The sequence below is a fragment of the Salvelinus sp. IW2-2015 genome, unplaced genomic scaffold, assembly GCF_002910315.2.
Source record: "Salvelinus sp. IW2-2015 unplaced genomic scaffold, ASM291031v2 Un_scaffold1036, whole genome shotgun sequence".
Classification (NCBI taxonomy): domain Eukaryota; kingdom Metazoa; phylum Chordata; class Actinopteri; order Salmoniformes; family Salmonidae; genus Salvelinus; species Salvelinus sp. IW2-2015.
Window position 1 is genome coordinate 231,591 of NW_019942697.1, and position 14,762 is coordinate 246,352.

Genomic DNA, 14,762 nt, shown 5'->3' on the forward strand with positions numbered 1-14,762 from the left:
GTTTGATTAAACTCAAAACATCGACAGACAGAAGAAAAAAAGAATATATTTATGTTAAAACATACTGTTCAAAAACAGCTGGTTAAAGACACACATCCGTAGCAAGGCCTTGCTAACTCCAGACTTGCCCTCTTGTGAATTTTCAGAATTTTACCATAACACGAAGAGCGCTTAATGTCTTTTAGTGGTCATAGTATAACGGAAGCAATGCCACCCTGTCAGACAGCCAGTAGGTCAGTCGGCAGCCCACTCTATACTGTACACGAAACAGAAAGGCTGTACACGTGGGATAGCATAGAAGGTATCTAACAAGCAGCTCTGAAAGGCCTTTTCTGAAGGGCTGTTTTGAAATCCTAGTGGTAATAGGGTTGAGGTGACAACAGGTGAAATAGACTGATACGTGACTGAATAAAAAGAAGAGAGTTGTATCTCTCCTCTTCTCAGCTTTCAGCCAGGTCCTCTATCTGTTTATTTAGTCTTTCATCTCCACCAGCCAATGGGTGCATCTTCCCGGAGCAGGTAAATACACCCAGTGGAATCAAAGGGTAAACAACAAAGAGTCCAGTTTCTCAAGTCAGATCAGTTGAGCTAGACATCCACACGAGTCCCCTGTGTGTCCATGTGTATGTGAAGTCCCCAGGCCAGCGTGGTAATAAACAGTGTGTGTGTGTGTGTGTGTGTGTGTGTGTGTGTGTTGGTGGTTGTGTGTGTGTGTGTGTGTGTGTGTTGTGTGTGTTGTGTGTGTGTGTGTGGTGTGTGTGTGGTGTGTTTGGGTTAGTATATTTGTAACAGGTCCAGAGGTAAACAGCAGGTCCAGAGGTAAACAGCTCTTTGTGTTTTCATCTCTTAGTGGTTCAGTGGGAGGTGAGCTGGATGTTCGGGGTCAAAGGTCAGAGTACTCCCTCCCCCCTCAGGGTCCTGGGGTCACCAGTTGGCCTTCACGGCCTTGACGTCACTCACCAGGTTCTGAGCCAGGCAGATCCCAAATATCTAAACAGGAAATGACATCACAGGTTAGCTAACTAAACATTTCCTCTCTGCCAGACTCTGACATAAAGCTAACTGACATCTGAAGCATAGGTTCTCTGATTTTGAATGACACACGAGGAAAAGGATGTAATCATGATTCTCGCCAGCAGATGTCAGTCTAAACAGTCTAAACTCCAAGCAGGGTTTCCGTTAGGAAAATGTGGTGCAGGACAACATGACCGGGAAGAATTTAATTTAACGGCCATTTGAAAAATTTACCGGACCCATATGCAGTGGGTGCATAACCCATTAGGACGTCCAACCACAGTGCCAGAAAAATCACATTTCGATTATGGTAATGCCTCTTAAGAGAATATGCAAATGATGTAATGAAGCAGCCCAATAAAACGTCATTTTCAAACATTTGCCAAAATGATATTCGAGGGAAAACAGCATTCTAAACAGCACACCTGATAGAGGTTCCATATGTGACAGAGATAGACATCTCTGAGGCAACAACTAGGACGGGTTGTTACCGGGCAACAACTAGGACGGGTTGTTACCGGGCAACAACTAGGACGGGTTGTTACCGGGCAACAACTAGGACGGGTTGTTACCGGGCAACAACTAAGACGGGTTATTACCGGGCAACAACTAGGACGGGTTGTTACCAGGCAACAACTAGGACGGGTTGTTAATATGACCAGGATTGTGCCTTTGGCTTCTGGACAATGAAAGAAAGTTGGTATGAAAACCAATAGAACATGAGAAAATGGCAGAGCGGTGGATCCAATAGGGAAGTAAATGGAAATACATTGGCCAAAATGATATCATTACTACTGTCTATACAGAAAGAAACAAAATCATTCACAACACTTCCGTCCACAAAAATAAATCGAGGATCATCATTGTTTAAATGCTGTGGATTGTTTCAAATCACAAGCTCATAGACGTCTCCCTATTGGTCAGCACGAGTGTGCAACGCTGTCATCAAGGCAAAAGGTGGATACTTTGAAGAATCTCAAATATAAAATATATTTTGATTTGTTTAACACTTTTTTTTGGTTACTACATGATTCCATATGTGTTATTTCATTGTTTTGATGTCTTCATTATTATTTTACAATGTTGAAAATAGTACATATAAATAAAAATCCTGGAAGGAGTAGGTGTGTCCAAACTTTTGACTGGTACTGTACTTGTACTCGGAAAGTATTCAGACCCCTTCACTTTTTACACATTTGTTGGCTTTACACCCTTATTCTAAAAATGATTCAATTGTTTTTTCCCCCTCATCAATCTATACACAATACTCCATAATGACATCACAATACTCCATAATGACATCACAATACTCCATAATGACATCACAATACTCCATAATGAAAAAGTGGAAAGAGGCTAGAAGTTTTTGCAAATTGATAAAAAATATCTTATTTACCTTATTTACCTCATTTAAGTATTCAGACCCTTCGCTATGAGACTCGAAATTGATCATCCTTGAGATGTTTCTACAACTTGATTGGAGTCCACCGGTGGTAAATGCAATTGATTGGACATGATTTGGAAAGGCACACACCTGTCACATATAAGGTCCCACAGTTGACAGTGCATGTCAGAGCACAAAAACCTGCTTTCGCTTTGTCATTACGGGGTCTTGTGTGTAGATTGATGAGGACAATGTTTTATTTAATCCATTTTAGAATAATGCTGTAACGTAACAAAATGTGGAAAAAGTCAAGAGGTCTGAATACTTTCTGAATGCACTGTATTGGCCTATAGAGAGAATCAGCAAACTCACCCAGTAAAAGGACAAGTCAACAAATAATATACAAGATAACAAAAATACAACACAGGCCAATTTAATTCCAATAAATTATGCATATTAACCTATAGACTAATAAGCATGATGGTCAAATGTATTTCCATCGACTGGCATTTCCATCAAATAATAAAAAGCATTATTTGGGGATTTCTTTTGGTCGGGTAATTTTGGCCGGCAACAGTTTTATTTATCTGCTTTTCATATCATTATTTTGGGGCCAAAAGTCGGTAAATGGCGGCTAACGGAAACCCTGACTTCCAGCCATGATGGTGACGTCAAATGCAGACATTATTTATCTGATTCATGCAAAAGCTGACTCTTTAAAAATACATGTGTTAAATAAATGTCTCTGGGAGTCCTCCTTACCTGTAAAAGTGCAACGCCCACAAAGATCCCAGCTACAATGATCAGGTTGTCCTGAAGCCACCTCTCAAACTGGCCCACACAACCCTTAGTGTAGATGTATTTCTGCTGGTCCAACTCCTGGGAGGGGGAAATTGGATACATGTTTTAAATACAGTGTTTCTCCAACCAACAGTTTGGAGAAAAACCTTTTTAACATTGAGTTAGCCAAACCAGACCAAACCAAGCCAAACCAAGCCAAAACAAACCAAGCCAAACCAGACCAAGCCAAACCAAGCCAAACCAGACCAAGCCAAACCAAACCAAACCAAACCAAACCAGACCAAGCCAAACCAGACCACTGGCCATTGACTACGACTGATAGAACACGAAGGATAACAAATACCAGATGTCTCCCAGATGGCACCCTGTTTCCTATGGGACCTAGTTGAAATAAGTGCACTATAAAAGGGAATAGGGTGCCATTTGGTTACTGGTTTCTCCTTTTCGTTCCCTTTTCATGTATTTTTGGTATGGGGCGGCAGGTAGCCTAGTGGTTAGAGCGTTGGGCCAGTAACCAAAAGGTTACTAGATCGAATCCCTGTGCTGACAAGGTATAAATCTGTCGTTCTGAGATAGGAACTGTTCCTAGGCAGTCATTGTAAATAAGAATTTGTTCTTAATTAACTGACTTGCCTAGTTAAATAAAGGTTAAATAAAAAATAAATAAAATGTGTCCATTTTGTTTAAATGTATGTTACTGTTGTCTTAGGCCTATAAAGCCCAGTGTAAAACAAAAAGGGGACGTTACAATTCTGTTAATACACTTATTTACATGGATATGCTTCTTAATAAAACCTATTTGAAACAAGCTATTACACTTTGTTTTTATCATGAGATTTCATTATTATTACTCAGGTTATAACGAATTAAGAAATGCCAGGTTGGAGAGGATCTATCGCATTTTCCTACAGACATAATATTAGCGCATGACAGAGTAAAGATATATGACTAATTTGTCCTTAGTAACGTAGCCTAAAGATACTGAAAACAGGCCTTTTAACCAGATTAAATTATGACATAAACATATGATTCTTATTAGAGAGAGTCCAGACAGGCTACTTTAGGAAACCTTGTGAATGGACAAATAGGCCTATAAAGAGAATCAGCGAACTCTCACACCACAACCCCTGCAAAAGTTCCAGTCAATACAGCCACCAGCGTATGTCAGACACAAGAGCAAATATTTCTAATTTCTTTAAAACGTATTTAAAAAAAAAAAACATGGCCTACCTTTCCGAAAGTAGGCTATAAGATAATGAATTGACAAGGAAAGTATGGAGAGGAGAGAGACAGCTTGGCCATAGTATGAAATTGACAATCATTAAAAGTATAAACAAAAATGTCCATAGCCTATTTATCAGCATTGATTAATCCATAAATTAAGAAAATATTCCGTATCTTATTATACCATACCAGGTTGGAGAGGATTGGCGCATTGTTCATTTGACAACAACATTAGCCCATTATAGGCCACAGAGCCAGAGCAACCTTGTTGACTAATTCATGAATAGTCAGACACATCCAACCTCTTTTAAAACAAGACATTTATTCACTAGCAAGAAAGGGAAAACATGGCATTGTATAAAATAATTGAAATATCAAGTGCCATAGCCTGTAGCCTAGTGCTTCTAACATCCCCTGCACATCTCGCGGTTTAGCTTCCGGAACATCTAGCGGTTTAGCCTCCGGAACATCTCGCGTTTAGCTTCCGGAACATCTAGCGGTTTAGCCTCCGGAACATCTAGCGGTTTAGCCTCCGGAACATCTAGCGGTTTAGCTTCCGGGAACATCTAGCGTTTAGCTCCGACATCTAGCGGTTAGCTCCGGAACATCAAGCGTTTTAGCTTCCGGAACATCTAGCGTTAGCTCGGACATCTAGGTTTAGCCTCCGAACATCAGCGGTTTAGCCTCCGGAACACTCAGCGGTTTTAGCCTCCGGAACACTCGGTAGCGAACATCAAGCGGTTAGCTTCGGGAACTACTAGCGTTAGCTCCGGAACATCTAGGGTTTAGCTCCGGAACATCAAGCGGTTTAGCCTCCGGAACATAAGCGGTTTAGCCTCCGACATCAGCGGTTTAGGCTCCGGACATCTAGCGGTTTAGCCTCCGGAACATCAACGTTTAGCCCCGGAACATACAGCGGTTTAGCCTCCGGAACATCTCGGCGGTTAGCCTCCGGAACATCTCGCGGTTTAGCCTCCGAAATACATCTAGCGGTTTAGCCTCCGGAACATCTAGCGGTTTAGCCTCTCGGAACATCTATGCGGTTTAGCCTCCGGAACATCTGCGTGTTTAGGACCTCCGGAAACATCTAGCGGTTTAGCCTCCGGAACATTCTAGCGTTTTAGCCTCCGGAACATCTAGCGGTTTAGCTCTCCGGGAACATCTAGCGGTTTAGCCTCCGGAACATCTAGCGGTTTAGCCTCCGGAACATCTAGCGGTTTAGCCCCGGAACATCTAGCGTTTAGCCTCCGGAACATCTTAGCGGCTATTAGCTCCGGACATCTAGCGGTTTGCCTCCGGACACATCTAGCCGGTTTAGCCTCCGGACATCTAGCGGTTTAGGCCTCCGGACATCTAGCGGTTTAGCCTCCGAACATCTAGCGGTTTAGCTTTCCGGAACATCTAGCGGTTTGCCTCCGGAACATCTAGCCGGTTTAGCCCCGGAACATCAGCGGTTTAGCTTCCGGGAAATCTAGCGGTTTAGCCTCCGAACATCTAGCGTTTGCCTCCGGAACATCAAACGTTTTAGCCTCCGGAACATCAAGCGGTTTAGCCTCCGGAACATCTAGCGGTTTAGCCTCCGGAACATCAAGCGGTTTAGCTCGGAACTCTAGCGTTTAGCCTCCGGACATCTAAGCGGTTTAGCCTCCGGAACATCAGAGCGGTTTAGCCCTCCGGAACATCAAGCGGTTTAGCCTCCGGAACATCAAGCGGTTTAGGCCTCCGGAACATCTAGCGGTTTAGCCTCCGGAACATCAAGCGGTTTAGCCTCCGGAACATCAAGCGGTTTAGCCTCCGGAACATCTCGCGGTTTAGCCTCGGAACATCTCGCGGTTTAGCCTCCGGAACATCTAGCGGTTTTAGCCTCCGGAACTTCTAGCGGTTTAGCCTCCGGAACATCTAGCGGTTTAGCCTCCGGAACATCTAGCGGTTTAGCCTCCGGAACATCTAGCGGTTAGCCTCCGGAACATCTAGCGTTTAGCTCCGGAACATCTAGCGTTGTAGCTTCCGGGAACATCTAGCGGTTTACCCTCCGGAACAATCTAGCGGTTTAGCGCTCGCAACATCTAGCGGTTTAGCCGCCGGAACATCTAGCGGTTTAGCCTCCGGAAATCTAGCGGTTTAGCTTCCGGAACATCTAGCGGTTTAGCCTCCGGAACATCTAGCGGTTTAGCCTCCGGAACATCTAGCGGTTTAGCCTCCGGAACATCTCGCGGTTTAGCTTCCGGAACACTCGCGGTTTAGCTTCCGGAACATCTACGGTTTAGCTTCCGAACATCTCGCTGTTTAGGCTTCCGGACATCTAGCGGTTTAGCCTCCGGAACATCTAGCGGTTTAGCCTCCCGGAACATCTACGCGTTTAGCCTCCGGAACATCTAGCGTTTGCGCCTCCGGAACATCTAGCGGTTTAGCCTCCGGAACATTCTAGCGTTTAGCCTCCGGAACATCTCGCGGTTTAGCTTCCGGAACATCTCGCGGTTTAAGCTTCCGCGGAACATCTCGCGGTTTAGCTTCCGGAACATCTAGCGGTTTAGCCTTCCGGAACATCTCGCTGAGCTTCCGAAATCTCGTGTTTAGCTTCCGGAAACATCTCAGCTGGTTTAGCCTCCGGAACATCTCGCTGGTTTAGCCTCCGGAACATCTCGCTGTTAGCCTCCGACTCGCTGTTTAGCCTCCGGAACATGCTACTGATTAGCGTTAGCCTCCGGAAACATCTAGCGGTTTAGCCCGCGGAACATCTCGCGGTTTAGCCTCCGGAACATCTCGCGGTTTAGCCTCCGAAATCTCGCGGTTTACCTCCGGAACATCTAGCGGTTAGCCTCCGGAACATCTAGGGTTTAGCTCCGAACATCTAGCGGTTTAGCCTCCGGAACATCTAGCGGTTTAGCTTCCGGAACATCTAGCGGTTAGCTTCCGGAACATCTAGCGGTTTAGCTTCCGGGAACATCTAGCGGTTTAGCTTCCGGGAACATCTAGCGTTTAGCTTCCGGGAACATCGAGCGGTTTACCCGGGACTCTAGCGGTTTAGCCTCCGGAACTCTAGCGTTAGCCTCCGGAACATCTAGACGGTTTAGCCTCGGAACATCTAGCGTTTACCTCCGGAACATCTAGCGGTTAGCCCGGAACATCTAGCGGTTTAGCTTCCGGAAGGCATACATCAGCGTTTAGCTTCGGACATCTAGCGGTTTAGCTCACGGACATCTAGCGGTTTAGCCTCCGGAACATCTAGCGTTAGCCTCCGGAACAGTTCTAATAGCGGTTAGTTCCGGAACTCTAGCGGTTTAGCTCCGGAACATCTAGCGGTTAGCAGCCGAACATCACGACAGTTGGAAAGAGGAGGAAATGTTGACAGTTTAAATAGAGAGACTAACTTAGATTCTAATTCAATAGCTAAATTATCTAAGGAACTATTTTAAGTATAAAAAATATTATGGTCAGGCACAAAACTACCTTCATACTTCCATCGCTAGTCACAGTCACTCGCTGTCATTTTTGTAACAACGCGCAGCAAGTCTGAGCCCGGCCTGGCACAAATCAATTGAGGTCAGACTCCTCTGTCATATGTGTGTGTCTAATTGTTTCATCAAACAGTTCGCTAAAGCATCAGATGGCTGTGACTATATATGGAAAAAGAACGAGCGACTCTCGGTCACCATGATTTTGGTTGGTCGGGACAGCCCTAGTGTGTGTACACTGTGGATGAAGGTGTGTGTGGTGTGTGTGTGTGTGTGGTGTGTGTGTGTGGTGTGTGAACTGTGGATGAAGGGTGTTGTGTGTGTACACTGGATGAAGCTGTGTGTGTGTGTGTGTGTAAAACTGGATGAAGCTGTGTGTGTGCGTGTGTACACGTGGATGAAGCTGTGTGTGTGTGTGTACCTGTGGATGAAGCTGTGTGGTGTGTGGTGTGGTGTGTGTGTGTGTGTGTGTGTGTTGTGTGTGTGGTGTGTGTGTGTTTGTGTGTGTACACTGTGATGAAGCTTGTGTGTGTGTGTACACTGTGGATGAAGCTGTGTGTGTGTACACTGTGGATGAAGCTGTGTGTGTGTGTAACCTCTGGATGACTTATGTGTGTGTACACTCTGGATGAAGCTGTGTGTGTGTGTTTACATGTGGGATGACCGTGTGTGTGTGTTAACTGTGGTGAGCTGTGGTGTGTGTGTTAACTGTGGATGAAGCTGTGTGTGTGTGTGTTTACACTGTGGATGAAGTCTGTGTGTGTGTGTGTTTTACCTGTGGATGAAGCTGTGTGTGTGTGTTTACACTGTGGATGAAGCTGTGTGTGTGTGTTTACACTGTGGATGAAGCTGTGTGTGTGTGTGTTACACTGTGGATGAAGCTGTGTGTGTGTGTTTACACTGGGATGAAGCTGTGTGTGTGTGTGTTTACACTGTGGATGAAGCTGTGTGTGTGTGTGTTTACTGTGGATGAAGCTGTGTTGTGTGTTCACACTGTGTTAAGCTGCGTCTTTTGTTCCGTTGCCATATGAAGTCTACTGAAGGTCCTGTTCAGTTCCAGCAACAAAGAGGCCTCTCCCACAAAGCCTGTCTTTGTCTCTCAACAGAGACACTCCCACTCCACCAAGGATTCCCTGTTCCAAAGCTAAAACCTGGAAACCAACTCTCCACCAATGGAGGTAACGGAATCCCTGGGCCGTCCAATGAAATGTTCCCGATGGTGACAGTGAACTTACCCTGAGCAAATTCCATTCATTTTGTGTTTACTTTCTTGATCTCTGCTATTCTCTTCCTCTTTCGCCTCTCCCCCCCACCCCCGAAACACTCCACAAACAAAGTACAGCTCACAGCTTGTTTCAATAGATTTTCACAGCAAGCCTACAAGCCTGTGCAGCCTACAACCTTAGAAACTATCAAATGGGGGGGGGGGCTTCGCTACATAACAGTACGCATAGCAACAGTACGCATAGCCAACAGTACGCATGCAACAGTACGCATAGCACAGTACGCATAGCAACTAGTACAGCATAGCATAAGTGCTCTGGTTGAGAGCTGTATGAGTGCACACCAACCCCACCCACACCCCCCCCACCACACACCCCACACCCCACAACACCCACACACACGAGGAGGCATAACCCACTGAATCCCAATTATAGCGTAGTGCTGTGAGGCTTCCCAGGAGAGCGTAGTGCTGTGAGGCTTCCCTGGGCTATAACTGGAGTCTAATCAGCACTGTTAGGAGAACACACTGTTATTAAGGAAGACAGGAGGACAGAGGAGAGGAGCCTGACACTAGCTAGCTAGGAGAGAGAGGAGGACCAAGGAAGAGGAGCCTGAACGCTAGCTAGCTAGGAAGAGAGGAGGCAGAGGAGAGGAGCCTGAACACAAAGCTAGCTAGCTAGGAAGAGAGGAGGACAGAGGAGAGGAGCCTGAACGCTAGCTAGCTAGGAAAGAGGAGCCAGAGGAGAGGAGCCTGAACGCTAGCTAGCTGGGAAGAGAGGAGGACAGAGGAGAGAGTCTGAACGTTAGCAGCTAAGAGAGAGAGGACAGAGAGGGAGCCTGAACGCTAGCTAGCTGGGAAGAGAGGAGACAGAGGAGAGGAGCCTGAACGCTAGCTAGCTAGAGAGAGGAAACAGAGGAGGAGCCTGAACGCTAGCTAGCTAGGAGGAGAGGAGGACAGAGGAGACGAGCCTGAACGCTAGCTAGCTAGGAAGAGATGGGACAGAGGAGAGAGCCTGAACGCTAGCTAGCTAGGAAGAGAGGAGAACAGAGGAGAGGAGCCTGAACGCTAGCTAGCTAGGAAGAGAGGAGGACAGAGGAGACGAGCCTGAACGCTAGCTAGCTAGCTACTTACCCTAACTACATGCCTGGCTAGATGTTCAGAGGAAAGGTTGAATGTCCGCCGCCTCTCTCTCTCTGGATAATGGCCAGCATGATTTTAAAGACTGATTGTGTCTGATTGGAAATCACAGAGAATACCAACCCCTTGAAGTCTGACGTCGTAGCCACACTGTGTGTTAAGGACGTTCTTCCTGACGAATGAAAGCAAAACTATCATGAGAATAGAAGAATGTGGGTCTTCCATTAGGGTCTGTAGAATATGTTCATGTGTTAAACTGAATGAAGTCTGAGGTTTATAATGTAGTTCTATAGCCCAGTAAGGCATCTTACGGCAGGGTCTTAAGTCTGAGGTTATAATGTAGTTCTATAGCCCAGTAAGGCATCTTACGGCAGGGTCTTTGACGCAGCAGGAGAGGGGACGCCACAGCGCTCTCTATGGGGTTAAACTCCGTGCAGTTGAAGTAGATATTCAGGTTCCAGTCATTAGGACCGTGGGCTCCACAGCACGACCACTAGAACATGAACACACACACACACGCACACACGCACACCCGCGCACGCGACACGCACACACACCGCCACGCACACACACACACACACACCACCACACAGCAGGTATAAGGCTTATTACATGTTATAAGCATCTTTGAGCCTTTATAAAGTCTTTCTACAACCAAGTCTGCTATGATAAAGAGGCTGGCGTGGTTGGCTTCAGTATTTGTCCAGTTATCCAATCAGGGTTTAAGGCACTAGCTGCCTGTCAGTACAGTTAAGGTACAGGACATGTTGCCTGTACAGTACAGTTGAAGGTACGAGACATGTTGCCTGTACAGCTACAGTTGAGGTACGAGCAATGTGCCTGTACAGTACAGTTAAAGGTACAGGATATGTTGCCAGTACAGTACAGTTAAGGTAGCTGGATATGTTGCCTGTACAGATCACATTAAAGGTACAGGAATTGTTGCCAGTTACAGTACAGTTAAAGGTACGGATATGTTGCCTTAACAGTACAGTTAAAGGTACAGGATATGTTGCCTGTACAGTACAGTTAAAGGTACAAGACATGTTGGGCTCCCGAGTAGCGCAGTGGTCTAAGACACTGCATCTCAGTGCAAGAGGCGTCACCGCAGCAGCTGGTTCAAATCCAGGCTGCATCACATCCGGCCGTGATTGGGAGTCCCARAGGGCGGCGCACAATTGGCCCAGCATCGTCCWGGTTTGGCCGGGGGTAAGCCGTCATTGTAAATAAGAATTTGTTCTTAACTGACTTGCCTGGTTAAAAATATATATCTTTTTTTGTTGCCTGTACAGTCCAGCTAAAAGGTACAAGACAGCTTCTAACCCCAAGCCAATAAGACTGCTGAACAATTATTCAAATGACCTCCGGACTATTACATTGACTGAACCCACCCCCCCCATCTGGTTTATTATTTATGCATAGTTACTTCACCCCCACCTACATGTACAAATTACCTCAACTAACATGTACCCCCCACACACTGACTCGTTACAGATACCCCCTGCATATAGCCTATTTATTGTGGAGACTTATTTTTTTWACTTTAGTTTATTTAGTAAATATTTTTTTTAACTCTTCTTCAACTGCACTGTTGGTTAGGGGCTTGTAAGTAAGTATTTCACAGTAAGGTCTACACTTGTTGTATTCAGCGTTTTACAGTAAGGTCTACACTTGTTGTATTCAGCGTTTTACAGTAAGGTCTACACTTGTTGTATTCGGCGTTTTACAGTAAGGTCTACACTTGTTGTATTCGGCGTTTTACAGTAAGGTCTACACTTGTTGTATTCAGCGTTTCAAGTAGGTCTAACTTGTTGTATTCAGCGTTTTAAACAGTAAGGTCTACACTTGTTGTATTCAGTCGTTTTACAGTAAGGTCTACACTTGTTTGTATTCGGTCGTTTTACAGTAAGGTCCTACACTTTTGTTGTATTCCAGGTTTTACAGTAGGTCTACACTTGTTGGTATTCTGGCGTTTTACAGTAAGGTCTACACTTGGTTGTATTCAGTGTTTATACAGTAAGGTCTACACTTGTTGTATTTCAGCGTATTTCAACAGCATAAGGTCTACACTTGTTTGTATTCGGCGTCAGTAAGGTTACAAATAACAGTTTGATTTGTATCATGCTTCACTGTACAGTACAGATTATCAGAAATATACGCAAAAGATAAATGGCAAGAAATAGATTAGACAGCCGCTGTCCCATTAAAGACATCACCACACAACGGACACGCACTGATCCAATTGTTTCCATTGACTGAGGTTTTCACCTATCACTTTTCCTATCACATATCTCCTGTGTTAACTATATACCATCTAGTATACTACTCTCACATCATCCTGTGTTAACCGCTATAACATCTAGTACTACTGACATATCCCCTGTGTGACTATATAATCAATCTAGTACTACTGACATATTCCTGTGTTGACTCTATAACATATCTAGTACTACTGACAATATTCCTGTGTTTGACTCTCATAACATCTAGTACATACTCCACATATTCCTGTGTTAACTCTATAACATCTAGTACTACTACATATACCTGTGTTAACTAAATACCATCTAGTACTACTCGACATATACCGGTGTTGACTCTATAACAGCTAGTACTTATGAATATGATCTGCTCATACTCTATCTGTGTGAAGTAACTACGATCTGGTACTGGTTCTGCAGGTCTGATGTCGTCGCGCAAGTTAATTGCCTCGTGTTGTACTTGATTGTTTGATGAAGAAGTTGAGCTGGTCTTGTGATCCAGTCTTTAACACAAAGGCCAGGATGCCTGCTGTCAGCTCCAAGAAGAAGATCAGGCCCAGGAACACTGAGAACTAGAAAACAAGAGAGAGACATCAGAAACAGGATGCCTGCTGTCAGCTCCAAGAAGAAGATCAGACCCAGGAACACTGAAACCTAGACACAGAGAGAGAAACATCAAGAACAGATGCCTGCTGTCAGCTCAGAAGAAGATCAGACCCAGGAACACTGAGACCGTAGAACAGAGAGAGAATGAAACATGTGATAAAATAGAACATACAAACATTTCACCATCTACAAGGCTGTTCTGGCATGTCTGTAACTTAAAACAGCACATCTATAATACTGTATTAGCTATGTTGTCCCGAATAGGTACATTTGTAGACTGACTGACTGGCTGTAACCCAAGGGCAGCGTTGAGGATGCCCCAGGCCTGACTGACTGACTGGAAGCAGCGTTGAGATGCCCCACGGCCTGACTGAGCTGACTAGAAGCAGCGGTTGAGATGCCCCAGGCCTGACTGACTGACTGGAAGCAGCGTTGAGATGCCCCAGGCCCTAGACTGACTGACTGGAAGCAGCGTTGAGATGCCCCAGGCCTGACTTGACTGACTGGAAGCATCGTTGAGATGCCCCCAGGCCTGACTGACTGACTGGAAGCAGCGTTGAGATGCCCAGGCCTGACTGACTGACTGAGAAGCAGCGTTGAGATGCCCCAGTACTGACTGACTGAAGAGCAGCGTTGAGATGCCCCGGAGCCTAAACTGACTGACTGGAAGCAGCGTTGAGATGCCCCAGGCCTAACTGACTGACTGCTGGAAGCAGCGTTGAGATGCCCCAGGCCTAACTGACTGACTGAAGCAGCGTTGAGATGCCCCAGGCCTGACTGACTGACTAGGAAGCAGCGTTGAGATGCCCCAGGCCTAACCTGACTGACTGAAGCAGCGTTGAGATGCCCCAGGCCTGACTGACTGAGGAAGCAGCGTTTGAGAATGCCCAGGCCGCTGAACTGGACTTGACTCGGACAGCAGCGTTGAGATGCCCCAGGCCTAACTGACTGAACTGGAAGCAGCGTTGAGATGCCCCAGGCCTGACTGCCTGACTGGAAGCAGGTTGAGATCGCCCAGGCCTACTGACTGCCTGACTGGAAGCAGTGTTGAGATGCCCCAGGGCCCTGAAACTGCACCTGACTGGAGCAGCGTTGAGTGCCCCAGGCTGACTGACTGACTGACTGACTGGAAGCAAGCGTTGAGATGCCCGGCAGACCTAACTGAACTTGACTGCAATGACTGACTGCAAGCAGCGTTGATGCATGCCCAGCCTTTTTGTTTCATCCATTTACTGTAAAAGTTGAGGAAAACAGCAGGTTACGTTAATGCATAGAGGGTATTAAAAGTCCTCTCACAAGACCGAAAAAGCCCACATCAGCTCCTGTAGGTCTGTAGATCCAGCCAAGTGAGCCATCACTTCCCCTTTCCTGCTCTGCTTAGTGCTGGGCCAGCCGAGAGCCATTCACTTCCCTTCCCTCTTCTGTAGGCGTGGACCAGCACGGACCCATCCACTTCCTTTCCCCTCTTCTGTAGGGCTGGCCAGCCATGGAGCCCATCAACTGCCCGAAGACAGAGTTATTTGGAATCAAACTAGCACTGTCCCTCCCTCTCCTCTTCCCTCCTCTAAAGTAATAGCCTAAATGAAGACGCTAAAGGTTAAAGTTACTGAACTGCAAACACCCAAAGAGGTGTGGATAGCAGAGCAGAAGGGTTA

General features: G+C 45.9%; 1 pseudogene; it reads right to left on the minus strand.

Annotated features, from left to right (window-relative positions):
* Nucleotides 1–775: 775 nt before the first annotated feature.
* Nucleotides 776–14,762, minus strand: part of LOC112069510 (tetraspanin-17-like) — a 44,037-nt pseudogene continuing 30,050 nt past the window's right edge.